Below are 14,020 nucleotides of genomic sequence, written 5' to 3'. Positions count from 1 at the left end.
ACTATAAACAAAATCTAAACTGATAAAAAAGAGAAAAATTTAAAATTTTTCAAATTTTTGACAGGGTACGCAGGCAACCTGTTTACACAGGTGCGTCCACACTCTGTGCACAAAGCAAAAGTGCGTATAAGTATGCACTGTGCTTAACTCAGAGGGTGCGTACCTCTCCCAAAACTATGAAAAATAAAAACTAACTCAAAATTAACTAAATTCACCCAATCCCACAATCATCAAGTCAAAAACAGAAACAGAAAATACAGTTTCTCTGGTCAAAGTATCAGAAAAGAGAAATCAATCAATCAATAGTCCCCAGTGGAGTCGCCATTTTGTCATGTGGAAAGAGTCAATTTTGTGGACAAAACCGACCTCCCTAGAAGCTAAGGCTTTCTAGCGACAAACAAGACAATTAAACACTATCTTTCCCTAAATATGCATTTAGAATACAAGTAATCAGGTGTTTATAACATACCTCTAGTCCAACACTTTGTAGTAGTCCAGTCTCTCCGATCCAGATGAGCTCCTCCTTCTCTTCGAAACCTGCATTCACTAACAAGCAAATGATTACATAGCACCTAAATAACTCATAAAATAAAACATATTCATCATACAGACCAAGCAGTATATGAAACAAATCATGTATTATAACTTGTTGAGAAAAATGAGCTTAATTGTATTAAGTGGAAACAAAAAAAACCATTACAACCTATGCCTTGGTGTTGTGCAGGTCCCTCCCAGGGTCCAGCAAGAGTTTTCCTTTACTTTGATCAGCTCACCCACTTCCAAATGAAGCTAAGAAAGGATGGGAATCTCTCCTCTCAAGCTGTATAAGGGAGTCCTAATTTCAGCAGCATCTACCCTTAGGAATCTTCAGCTTTCAACCTCCTCTCCCTCTGGCCCAATTCCTGTATTTATAATGCTTTGGAGGAAGTTAATCAGGTCCACCATCAATGGGATAAGCCCCTCTTTCAATGGGATAGCTCCCCTCTTGATGGGATAAGTTCCTCTTTCTTTGGGATGCATGAACCATCTGGAGGCGCTCAATACACGTCAAACCATCTTCTAGAATGCTCTAGATTCGACCACAAGTAACTTTTTTGAAGTAAAACTCGTGCCTTTTGACCTTTACAGGAGTAAGCACCCACCCCTTTACAGACAGAGCGTACAAGTACGCAGGTATTGTGAACTTGAGGTGCGTACACGCAGGTAAGGTTAGGAGAAACTGCGTAATCAGAGTTAATTGACTTTTTAAGGACTTTCTCTCTTTCTTGGAGTTTGACATGAGGAGCAGAGGTATAAGACTTGCCAAGGAGGACAGTATGACAGTTGATGGAGTCATACTGACTGCAAATAGTCATGGTGACAAATTTTAGTGTAACAGGACCATTTTCCTTTGCCTTTCATAGATCAAGTGTTAGATGGCCTGGCAGGGAAGAAGTTTTTCTCCTTCCTAGATGGGTTTAGCGGGTACAACCAAATCCAAATCAGCCCAGAAGACCAAGATAAGACCACTTTCACTTGTCCTTGGGGTACCTTTGCATACTGGGTCCTTCCTTTTGGATTGTGCAATGCTCCTGCCACTTTCTAGAGAGCAGTATTGAGTATATTTGCTGAACTGGTTCATGATGCAGTGGAAATATATATGGATGACTTTACCCCTTATGGTTCTAACTTCTAGGAAGCTTTGTCTAACCTAGGAAAAGTTTTGGACAAGTGTATTGAAATGAACCTATCCCTCAGTCCTAAAAAATGTGAATTCTTGATGAGTGAAGGGACCGTGCTAGGTCATGAAATCTATCAACAAGGATTACAAGTGGACCCCAACAAAATTGCCATCATCCAAAGGGTCCCACCTCCTCAAAATGTAAGAGATGTTCGAAGTTTCCTAGGTTTAGCAAGGTATTCTAGAAGATTCATTAAGGATTTTAGTAAGCTAGCCTCTCCATTGTTTGGTCTTTTGGGAAAAGATGTTGAGTTCATAAGGACTGACAACTATCAAGAGGCTCTAGATACCTTGAAAAGTAAACTAGTGACTGCCCCAATTTTGAGAGGTCGAAACTAGGCCCTATCTTTCCACATTCATACAGATGCCTCGAACAAAGCGATAGGAGTAGCCTTAGGGAAAATTGATTAGAAGCTGCCTTATGCCATATATTTTGTAAGTAAAAACTTGTCGAAGGTAGAATTAAACTACACAGTAACCGAAAAGGAGCTCCTAGCTATAGTCCATTCCATAAATAAGTTCAGACACTACATCACCGGCTATCAAACATTTGTACACACTGATCATGATGCAATTAGGTATTTAATGAACAAACCAGATGTAAATGCTCGCATTATTAGATGGTTGCTTTTATTGCAGAAATTTGATTTAACCATTGTTGATAAGTCGGGTAAGGAAAATGTTGTTGTTGATTTCTTGTCTAGAATAGCTCTGCTTGCAAGTGAAGAAGGAATGGTGGATGATCAAATGCCAGATGAACACCTATTTGCTATTTCAATACTCTCTCCATGGTTTGCTGATATAGCAAATTACTTGGTTTTCGTGCAGTTCCCGCCACACTTGTCCTCAAAAGAGAAGAGCAGGATCGTGAGGAAAAGTGCCCCATTCACCTAGATTTGGGGAAATCTCTTCAAAATTGGCCCAGATTAGGTTTTGAGACGATGTTTCAGGGAGGACGAAGTTTTTGACATTCTCCTAACCTATCATGATGGGTCCTGTGGGGGCCATTTTGCAACAAAGAGGACTACCTTCAAAATCCTGCAAGCAGGTTACTATTGTCCCACTCTCCATCAAGATGTAAGGAGATATATCAGCCAATGTGACCAGTGTCAAAGGATGGGGAAACCTACTCCAAGGGATGAGATGCCCCTGCAATCTCAAGTGACTTTCGAGCCATTTGAGAAGTGGGGCATGGACTTTTTGGGTCCTATCAACCCTCCTTCAAAGAAGAATCTTACATCATTGTGTGCATTGATTATCTGACAAAATGGGCAGAAACAAAGGCAATCAAGGCATCAACAGAAGAAAAAGTAGCTGATTTTTGAGAGAGAGTATATTCTACAAGTTTGGATATCCAAGAGAATTAGTCACAGAGCAAGGGAGTCAGTTTACCTCCAATCTGATTGAAGACCTACTCACACATCACAAAATTAAGCACAGAACTTCCACCCCTTATCATCTACAAGCAAATGGACAGGTGGAAGTCACTAACAGAGCTTTGGAAGGGATTTTGACCAAGGTAGTGAGCAACAGCAAAAAAGATTTGGCAGATCGATTTGTTGAGGTCATGTGGGCCTATAACACCACTTGGAAGACCACCACAGGGTTCACACCCTATGAGCTGGTCTATGGGAAGAAGGATTTTCTGTCAATAGAATTTGAATATAACACACTAAGGATGGAAGCTTAGCTGGACCTAGATCTCAGCCATGCACAAAAGGAAAGGTTACTTCAGCTAAATGGATTGGATGAACAAATATTGCAGGCCCTTCTCCACTCAGAGGTAGTCCAGCTTCAAAGGAAAATATGGCATGACAGACACCTCAAAGAGAAACAATTCCAGGAAGGAGATTAGGCATTGCTGTATGATTCAAGGAATAAATATTTCAAGGTCAAACTGAGGACAAGATGGCTGGGACCATATACAGTAGAAAGGTGCAATGGCAATGGTTCAGTTTTGATCAGGACCATCGATGAAGAAGCCATCCCCATGCTTGTCAATGGGCATAGGTTGAAAATCTATAGGAAGCCCCTCTCCAAGCAAGAATTCATTGAGAATCTGAGTAAAACAGTGTTGGTAGTGGAGCAAGTCTCTGCCTCCACTCCACCCGCACCCTAAGAAAAGAAGAAGGGAAAAACAGAAAAGAAAAAGAGGAGAATAAAATATCCCTGGGTGAAAACCTCCCCTTGGAGGTGCCCAAGGCAGGTAGTGAGGGTGAAAACCTCCTGGAGTTGCCCCAACTATCTCATAAAAAAAAAAAGAAAAAAAAAAGAAAAAGGAAAGAAAAAAAAACAGAGAAAAAAAAAAAGAAAAACAGGAACAAAAAATTAACTTTTTTTTAATGCATTGCAGATTGCAAGAGAGCCACCGAAGGAAAAGGGACATGGCAAAGCTGAATACACCTCTGATAGATCATTTCTCCATTTCTATTGTATTTTCCCAGTCCCTGGTCTCACCTGTTCTGGAAATTATGCATCCTACAAGAGGCTCTGTGCATTCTACAGGAGGCTCCTGTAGAAATCACAAAGAGCTTGAAATCAAGTCTAGAAAAGGATCAAAGGGCTAGAAACTTGTCCAGAAGACCTGTGTACCCCACTACCACCATTCATCCTCCTAACTCTCCATTCCATACCTACACCACTGCATTTCCACTTGCTTCTTTCTTCCCTGCACAGAAAACACAAAAATCTTGTTTCTTTTGTTTAAAAAAAGTGAACAAAACAACAACGTCCTTAGCTTATCTCTTACCTGGTGCATACCAAATGCTTTTCCTTGGCTGAAAAAACCTTCCTCAACTATCTCTCCAATCCCTACTCAAGCCTCAGCCAAAATTTTTAGAGGGAGAAGCAGCTACAGGAAATCCTGCAGGATTCCTGTAGCAGTTGATCCCCTTAAAAATCGAGCTCTAGAGGCAGGGTCAGTGCAACCACAGATGTATAAAATGTGCAAGGAGTTGGACCTGATTGAAGATCACCAGTACGAGGTAGCCGAGCCACCAATTCAGAAGCCACGGGCACTAGCAGCTGCTATCCATGAGTAGAACACCAAAGTCTAAGCATGCAACAACACGGTAGCGACTAACAGGTAAGTGACTAAACCCGTTCCTCTATTGCATGAGTATAATTTAGAAACTGCATGGACAAGTGAGATGGTTGTGATTAAATGATATCGGTGGCCAGCTAATTGGCCACCCTCGTCCAGTTCAAACAATGCCTCATCCAGTTCAAACAACGCTCAGTGGGTGCAATCGGCACATGTGTTCAGTCAACTCGGGAAAAACTCAAAACAGGTAGTGGCGGCATATAACGGGAATGATGGAAGTGATTGTGGGAAGGCAGCATGAAGTTTCATAATGGCACTGAAGTAGGGACCAATGGTCCAGATGAGGGTAATGTACCCTTCCTGCCACCTCACCTCATCACCGCAGAACACTCCCGTAAGCTTAAGTACGCTGCAGTCGACCGCCTCCACCACCTTTGTTTTCATTGTATCGACGAGCTCTCAGCTGTAGCAACCTACCTACCACCTCCAGAGCCTCAAAATAGTCACTCTCTGTCAGTTTCAGAACCCTTCCACTTATCGGGCTCTACAAGAGCATTATCGGACTCTATAGGAGCAGAAACACAGTCCTACAAGAGCCCTTCTACAGGAGGGCTAGTGAGCAGCATCGCAGAGGGGAATTTGGGATTTTATGGCAAATTCGAGCTCAAAAAGGTAGGCTCAGTAAAACCCACTCTACATTTCCATATATATACAAAAGGTGGTGGGATTTGAAGTGAAGTATTGAGTTGAAAAGAAGGGAAAAGTGAGAACAGAGTCTGCCTGTGTCTTTTAAAAAATATATACAGTTTCTCCATTTACTCTTTGCACTGAAATACTGTCTCTTTCTCCTCCATGGTATTCTCCTGTGTAAAGAGATGATGCAACTCTAGAAAATTAAGCCTGTAAAAAAGTGAATTTGCATTGGGTAGTCTGCTTATTTTGTGAAAGGAAAAAAAACATTGTCCTGTATTCTCTCTATTTTTTTAAGATATTGTTTCCCTCAAACAGATCAAGAAGTAAATTAAGTTTAAGAACAGAGTTTGGAAGGAAGGAAAGTTGCAATTTTTTTTTGTTAAAAAGAAAGAAAACCTCAGTTGTTCCTCTATTTTCGGGTTTGAAACTTGCTGCCTTCCTCCTCACCTAAGAATTTTCAGCAGTCTCTGAACATCATGACAGGGGGTTTTATGAGGAAGGAGCCTTTGAATTCAACTAAGCTACATGAATATCTAGAAGTGGTAGCCCTCTTTACCAAGGAAAATTGGATGCCTTTCTTTGAAAAATTTCATGGGTATGATGAGGAAGTCACAAAGGAATTTTTATTGTCCTTAAAACCTCACTCAAAAACCCATGCCACTGTCAGTTTTAGGGGTCTAACCATAGAACTCACACCAGAATTCATCAATAGGGTCACCAGTCTCCCACTTGGGCTACCTTGGAAAAAAGAAGAAAAACCACTGGGTCAAGTGTCCAAGAAGACCTTTTTCCAGCCTGATGAGCATCCTGTGGAGGATAAGAATGGCATCAAAAGGACAATTATACCTTATCCATGGGGTGAGGTCAGTTATCAGATCATGAAATACATCTCCTGTGAAGGAAGATACAACATAGTCTATGGGTATCATTTCATACTGTTACATGAACTAAGATATGGCATGGACCTTCCTGCATCCAGAAAACTCAGTATTCCATATTTTCTCCTCCAATCCTTGATAGAGTCTAGCACCAAATTGAAGGTAAGGGTTCCAAACCAATTGGCTCACCATGGGCTAATTAAATTGCTAGTGGAGGATGCCCTCCACACTTACACAATCCCCATAGCCTGGGAGATTTTCAGGAACATGACTAAAGAGGATGATATAAAAACTCTCACTGATGACCTTAGTCCATCTGGAAGTGAAGAGGAGGAACAAAAAGGGGAAGCTAAGAAGGAAATCCATGAAGAAGAACAGAACATTCAATTGGAAGAAGAGGAACCCCACACAAGAAGAGAAGAAAAACAAAGAGGAGAGGAGAAACATGACACCACCAAAGATGAGCCTAACACAGAGAAGGAGATAGAGTCAAAAGCAGAAAAGGGTAAAACCACAGCAGAGAAAAAGAAGAGACCAAGAACTGAAAAGAAGAAGCCTAATACAGTGCAGAAAAAGGTTTCCACAGGAAAGGCAGAAACTAAGCTAGTAGAGGAGAAAACAGAATTAGAGACAAAAGACACAAAACCAGCAGAAACAGGAAAAATAGCAGATGAAGAAGAAGAAGAACAGCAAGAAGAAGTGGCTCTTGAGACACTAGCAAGAGAGGCAGCAGTTTTTCTTGTCGCACTTAGTACTCTAGCCAAGCCCAAAGGAAAAAGGAAGAGACAACCATCTATGTACTTCAAGGCTCGAAAGAGCACCAGAATAAAGATGGGGAAGCCTTAGCCACATTCAAAGGAGCCCATCATCATTGAGGAAGTCCCCACTGCAACAAGGGATGAATCTACCTCCAAAACCCCCATCACTTACAAAAGAGGAAGTCCTAAGACCTCTACTTGGAAAGAAAGGATCAAACTAATGGACTCTAAAACAGTCCTACAGGAGGCGTAGACCTCTCTATAGGAGACATTGGCAAAGCTCCAAGAGACTGAAAAACTTGAAAAGAAGGCAGAAGAACAGACCAAGGAGGAAGACAAGGCAAAAGAGATACTAGAGCCTAGACCTCAGCCTAACTTAGGCTCCTACTACAACCTTCTGGAAGGGGGAAAATCATCCCACAAAAGTTTGCAGTCCCTCTTTCCTTTAAGCTAGAAAAGGAAAGAGTCAGGACCCATACATGGATGCAGATTGCAAAACCAAAAGGAGTAGAAGACATTGGGCGCATGGAAAACAAATTGAGGGAAATGGGCAAAGAATTGAGCATGGTGAGGCATACAGAAAGCATCAAAAGAGCTTAATTGGAGGCAAAAAATGAAATGTTAAAGAAGTAGCTACAAGAAAGGGAACCTCAAGGAGGAAATGAGCTGTCAATCTTAAAAAGACAACAATAGGAAGAGGAACCCTAGGCAGATAGTGAGACATTAAAAAGACAACAACAGGAAGAGGAATCCCAAGCAGAAAATGAGGTGTTGATCTTGAGAAGGCAGCTATAGGAAAAAGAAGCCCAATTAGCCTGCATGGCCAGCTGGGCTATGGAGGCATTACAGTGCAAACAACCAACCAAATCATATGCAGTGTACCTCAAGGATCAGTGGCTCCAATTTCAGATCAAGACATTGGCCCAGAGGGGCACAATACCTTTTCATGATTATGGCCAATTCATGCATCTATGTGATCACAGTTCAGCTGAGGACAAAGCAAAGCTAGAAGAGTTTTACTTGCACAACATGGCACTTACTAACATGAACTTATGGGATCCAAATGCTGCATTGCAAGACTTGCAGTTGATGGCCATGACATCTTGGATGAGCCATGAAGAGAAACGGGCAGTAGAAATCCATAAAATGATGGCAAGAAAGATGAATGAACCCCTGATGATTAGAGCAGAACTAGTAGAACCCATGGCTCTCATCTATGCCCACCAACACCTTGCAACTAATACTCAAGTTGTCCCTAACTATGTTGACAAGAAAGCCCCGGCTATTGCACATTTCGAGGACATGGAGATATTGTTTGGATATGACTGCATTCATGCCTGCATGAGAAGGTGGAACACATTGCCACACAACCTATGGATCAGGGAGTTTCACTCCCCAAATAGGATGAGGGAAGCCATGAGAAGAGTGCCACTATATAAGCACTCTATGCAAAGTTTGAAGGCCAATTGGATTGACCTTAAATTCAGTCCTCCACTGCTGCTAAGACTGCTGGAAGGAGTAAAAGAGGAGGAAGAACAGAAATAGTGGGAAGAGGTGGATAGGAAGGCAGGATTCCATGATAAAGAGGAAGATATCAAATCAGAAGCATGGTATGTCAAGGAATCTGTCAGAGCCATCAAGGATGAAGAGTTAGACTAGTTGCTCAAAGGATGAGCAACCCATTCAGTAGGGGGTGATGATGAGCCCCAGAAATGGGTAATTATATGGGCTCATTTTGCCTCTTATTTCGACTTAATCCACCATTCTCATTAGTTTATTGCATGTTTTTGAATATATTTATGCTAATAGAGTGAATTGGTTAGTCATTTTTCCATGTAGTCTAATGTGTGCTTTATGCAGATGTTTTGGTCAATTTTGGACAAATTCAAGGGATTTATGAGCAAATGGTAGAAAATACTCGAGGGAAACATGTAAGAAGATTTGTAGGGTGGTGTCTCCTTCATTTATGACCCCTTTCCTCAAATCCTCCATCAGCAACTCGAAGCATAAAGGTCCACATTCCAAGGGGCAGCCAAGCAAGTAAAGAAGGACTGTTGTTTATCTCTAGTTTTGGGAAGCCGAGCTTCTTGATTTTAGGAGGACTATTGGAGGAATCCATTTGTATAAATAAGGGGGCTTAGAGCCTCAGTAGGTTAGCCAGTCATTAGTATAATTTTTGCACTTTTGTGCAACACTTGTTCAACTTATTTTCGAGTTCCTTTTTTAGAACAGTTCATGTAATGTGACTATTATTTTTTATAATGAAGATGAAACAGTTTTTGAGTCAGCACTAATCTCTTTCAAAGGGCTGAAGCTCTTGGGTTAGGGCCCAACCCAAGCTACCCAACACCTCTTGCTTTGTACTTATATGTTTTTGCTTCAGTTCATGAGTTAATTTATGTTACATAGATTCATTTTACTTTGTTTAGATTAGGTTGCTTTTGATGGTTTGCATAGCTGTTTTTGTTTCAATTGCTCAAGTAGGTTACTGCAATGACATAATAAGATTCAAAAAGGCCAACAGCAGGCCCTGATCTCCTTTCTCCCTTCCTGGGACTATGATTTGAGGTCAAGGCACTACTGCTACCACCAAAAACACAGTTTTTCTCTTCCATGCAACTGCTAGTGTGATGACTTGATTTGGAAAGATTGATATATTGGTTCAGATTCAGTTGCCTAGATCATTTCCTGTTCTTTTACCATAGATATCTCTGCATGCTTTTCTGTTCAAAGGTTATTGTTCAGCATTTTCTGTTTGTAGGTCAGAAATTAGGTCAAGCTAGAGAAATTTTTTTTTTCATAGTATAGTTAGTCCTTTCTTTGATCGGTTTTTGTAAGTAGATGTGCAGATCTCTTACAGGACACCTCAACTCACCATGCATCCATAAAATAGCCAGCACCAGCTCACTTCTCACCAATTTCCCAATTCATTCGCAACATTTCACCAATCTTCCCTAATTTCTGCATTTTTCTCCATAAGCTGCCCTCTTGCCATTTGAACAAATCCAACCATCATGTTCTTTCCTGATCTTCCTTGACAAGCTCTAGACACCTCAACACCTTCATCTAGCCTTCAATTACCCTTTCCCATCATTTTTCCACCTTCAAAACTCCAAAAATAGCTCTCGGCCTCCTCTTGTAGATCCTCCTGTAGATCCCCTGCAGCCTCCTATAGAATTTCCTGTGAGTGATTTTTCGAAGTCCGATCACTATGAAAGTCTTTAGAAGGGTACTAGGGGCTTCTTAAGACCTTTCCACACCTTCCTCCACCTCTACAAAAACCAACTCCACCTTCCTTTTCCACCAAACCTCTGCACAATCACAACCAGATAAATCACAAGCATAATAATTTCACATAAAAACACTCAAAAGCACAAAAAGATGTTTTCTTCTCATTTCTTTTCAGAAGTAGCTTGAATAAATGCAATTTACCTTTTCAGTAGTCAATGGCACTCATTTCATCAGTTTTCATCTCCTTTCCTGCAACGGTAGGGTTAATAGGTAAATTAGGGTTTGCTAGGGTTTGCTAGGGTTTGCGTTACATTTCAGTTTTCCTTCTCTTTCTGCAAATAGGATGGCCTCTGTAGAGTTAGCTTTCTTTCATCACAGTAAAAGATTCTTCTGAGAATTCATAGAAGTTGGCTTAAGCTCCTAGTGATCTTGCACCAGCTAACCAAGTGACAGCCTGTAGTAAGAGCTATTACTTGTGCATACAACACTGTCGCTTCCAAGTTTTTTATGAACTACCGGGTTGATAAAATTAAAGTAGGAAGCCCCAGGAGTTGCAGCATTATTGCTGCAACACTGGTGCTCACGAAACATCAATGTTCTTTGTCTTTGAATGATAAGTAGGGTTCTTTGCCAAGAAAATTTCACTTTGGCTGTCATAGTCTATTCTTATAGTTCCCTGTACTAACCCCATACTTGAACACAATCTCTATACCCAAACTGCTTCCTTGCTTGCATGAGTGGCTGCCATGTATTCTGCCTTTGTATTTGATAGTGCCACTGCAAATTGTTTCTTACTCATCCAACTGACTGCTCCTCCAAATAGGTTAAACACATACCCACTTGTAGATCTTCTCTGATCCAAATCTCCAGCCTAGTTTGCATCAACAAAGCCACGGATATCCAAAACTCTGTCCAATCCTAGTCTTCCTTGGTAGCACAAACCATAATCACTAGTGCCTTGCAAATACCTGAAAACTTGCTTCATTGCTGTCCAATGCTCCTTCCCTGGTTTTTACATGAACCTGCTCAATACTCCCACTGCATGTGCAATGTCTGGTCTAGTACAAACCATTGCATACATCAGGCTACTGACTGCACTTACATATGGAACACGGGACATATCCTCTTCCTCTTCTTGTGTCTTGGGACACTGTTCAGCAGATAACTTTACACCTTCAGGAATAGGAACCTTCACTGGTTTACTATCCTGCGTATTAAACCTCTGCAGTATTGTCTCGACATACTTCCTCTAGTTTAACTAGAGCTTCCTCTTTTCTCGATCTCTTTTAATTTCCATGCCCAAAATATAGTTTGCAGCACCAAGATCTTTCATGTCGAATTTGGAGGAAAATTGGGTCTTCAAATCCTAGATAATTTCTTTGTCATTTCCAACGAGCAACATATCATCCACATACAAGACCAGATAAATAACACAGTCACCAATTAATTTAAAATACTGTTGGCATTATGATTCTGGTATGGCTCTATGTTACAGATGTTGTACTTGATGGCAACACCCTCAAGTGGCAATGCTCTGATCAGGCTCTCAAAATGTTGAAAATTAAGAGGCACGCAGGAGAATAGTTCAAAAGGTGCGTACCCGCAGGTACACCGTGAAGGGACTGCGGCCACAAACGCAGGTCACCCGTTCGGAAGGTGCGTACCCCCAGTTCACTTACTTCAAGGCAGAGAAGCACGCTCACGTGGGGTTTCTTATGTTTGGGCCCGTGGTATTTAGCCCGCCGTTCTTGATTCTATGGTTTTGGCCTGTGGTATTGTTTTATATTATTATTATTATTGAGCCCCATGTTTTTGGGCCCCTTGTATTGGTTATCTATGGTATTGATCCATGATTTTAGGAAGAGCTTGCCTATATAAAGCAAAGGAGATCACTTGGCTAAGCATCTTTGCAAATTGAATATCTTAAGATCTGAAATATTGGGTTATTGTTTTAAAAGCTTGATCTATATAAAAGTGAAGTTGAAAGCGAATCTATGAAGGGTGATCTCTCGAGCGCATGATCAGATCTAAGCATCTGACTATCTGTGGCACGCTGGGGGACTGCCAATTCGGCCCTAATCAGAGGTACGCAGGTGATTAACGGTGCAAGTGCGTGGGTACGCAGAGCAGAAAAAGGAGAAGTGCGTGGGTACGCAAAGCAGAAGAAGGAGAAGTGCGTGGGTACGCAGAGCAGAAGAAGGTGCAGTGCGTGGGTACGCAGCGTGAGAGAGGTTCAGGTGCGTAGGCACAGGGAAAGTACGCAGCGCTTCAGAAGCTGCAGGTGCGTAGGTACGCGGCGCGATAGCATCTATGGGTGCGTGGCTACAGTAGCAGTACGCGGCACGATAGTATCTGTTGGTGCGTGCCTACAGTAACATTACGCAGCGCGATTGAAGAAACAGTGCGTGGGTACGCTGTGAAGCAGAACGCTCTCTGCGGGTATACGCAGGGGAACAGAAGGCTCTCTGCGGGTATACGCAGGCCAGAGAAAGGAAAACTGCGTATCTATATTAAGGCATTTATTTGACTGACTTTTCTCTATTGATAAGGTGTTCTGGGTTTAGTTTACTGTCACTATTGATCTAGTTATGCAGTTGACTGGGTGATTTACTTGTACTTGATGATCTCTTTATGTTTATGGATCCAGTTTGAAAATTTATGAAAAGTGGTCCTTGAAAGAAAAGAAGTAGGGGGTTGCAGCTCCCTTCCAGGAGAGACTAGAAAATGAGAGAGAGTTGTAGCTCTCTGCAGGTTGCAGCCTGCGTACTGGTAAAGGACTGCACCAGTACAAAACCATTGTAAAAGGAGTTTCTAATTTGAAAGAAGATAGAGACATATTGCAGTAGATGGTTTTCACCCACATTGGGTTTCCACCTTATATCTGGTGTTCTTTGGTGTGACTATCTGTTTTTCTTGTTCATGCTCATTATTTTATGGTACTGACATGCAAAAATAATTCAAAGTATAAATAAGGAAGATTTATTAAAAGAACTTGATAATACTGATTCACCCCCCCTCTCAGTATTATTTCCAACAATTGGTATCAGAGCAGGTCCTTCAGAGAATCTTGATCGCTTGAAGGAAGATCATTCATCATGAGCAACTACGAGAGGGAAGCATCAATCAGGCCACCAATTTTTGATGGGACAAACTTCAATTATTGGAAGGTAAGAGTTACTGCCTATCTTCAATCTCTGAGTACAGAAGTTTGGGATATCATAGATACGGGCTACACTTTTCCTTCAGCTACTCCTACAGATACAGCCGAAAAGAAGAAATATGAAACAAATGCTAAAGCAGTCAATACTCTGCCAGGATGCTTATCTCAAACAGAATTCATGAAGGTTATGCAATATAAATCCGCAAAAGAAATATGGGACAAGATTGTCTTGAGCTACGAAGGAGATGAACAGGTAAAGCGTGCTAAACTTCAAAACCTCAGAATTTAGTATGAGAATCTCAGAATGTATAATGATGAAAGTGTGGCTAACTATTTCCTTCGGGTAGACGAGATTGTTAATTGCATGAAAAACTTGGGTGAAGAAATAAAAGAGGCTATTGTGGTTGAAAAAGTTTTAAGATCATTGTCCCCCAAGTTTGAATCTAAAGTGTCTGCAATAGAAGAAAAGGAAAATCTACGAATTCTTACTATGTCTCAGCTACACGGAATTCTAACTGCTTATGAAATGAGAAAGGG

The sequence above is a fragment of the Pinus tabuliformis genome, chromosome 2_1, assembly GCF_031772625.1.
Source record: "Pinus tabuliformis cultivar Carrire ecotype Pingquan chromosome 2_1, CPIR1, whole genome shotgun sequence".
Classification (NCBI taxonomy): Eukaryota; Viridiplantae; Streptophyta; class Pinopsida; order Pinales; family Pinaceae; genus Pinus; species Pinus tabuliformis.
Note: the sequence above shows the minus strand (reverse complement) of the source record.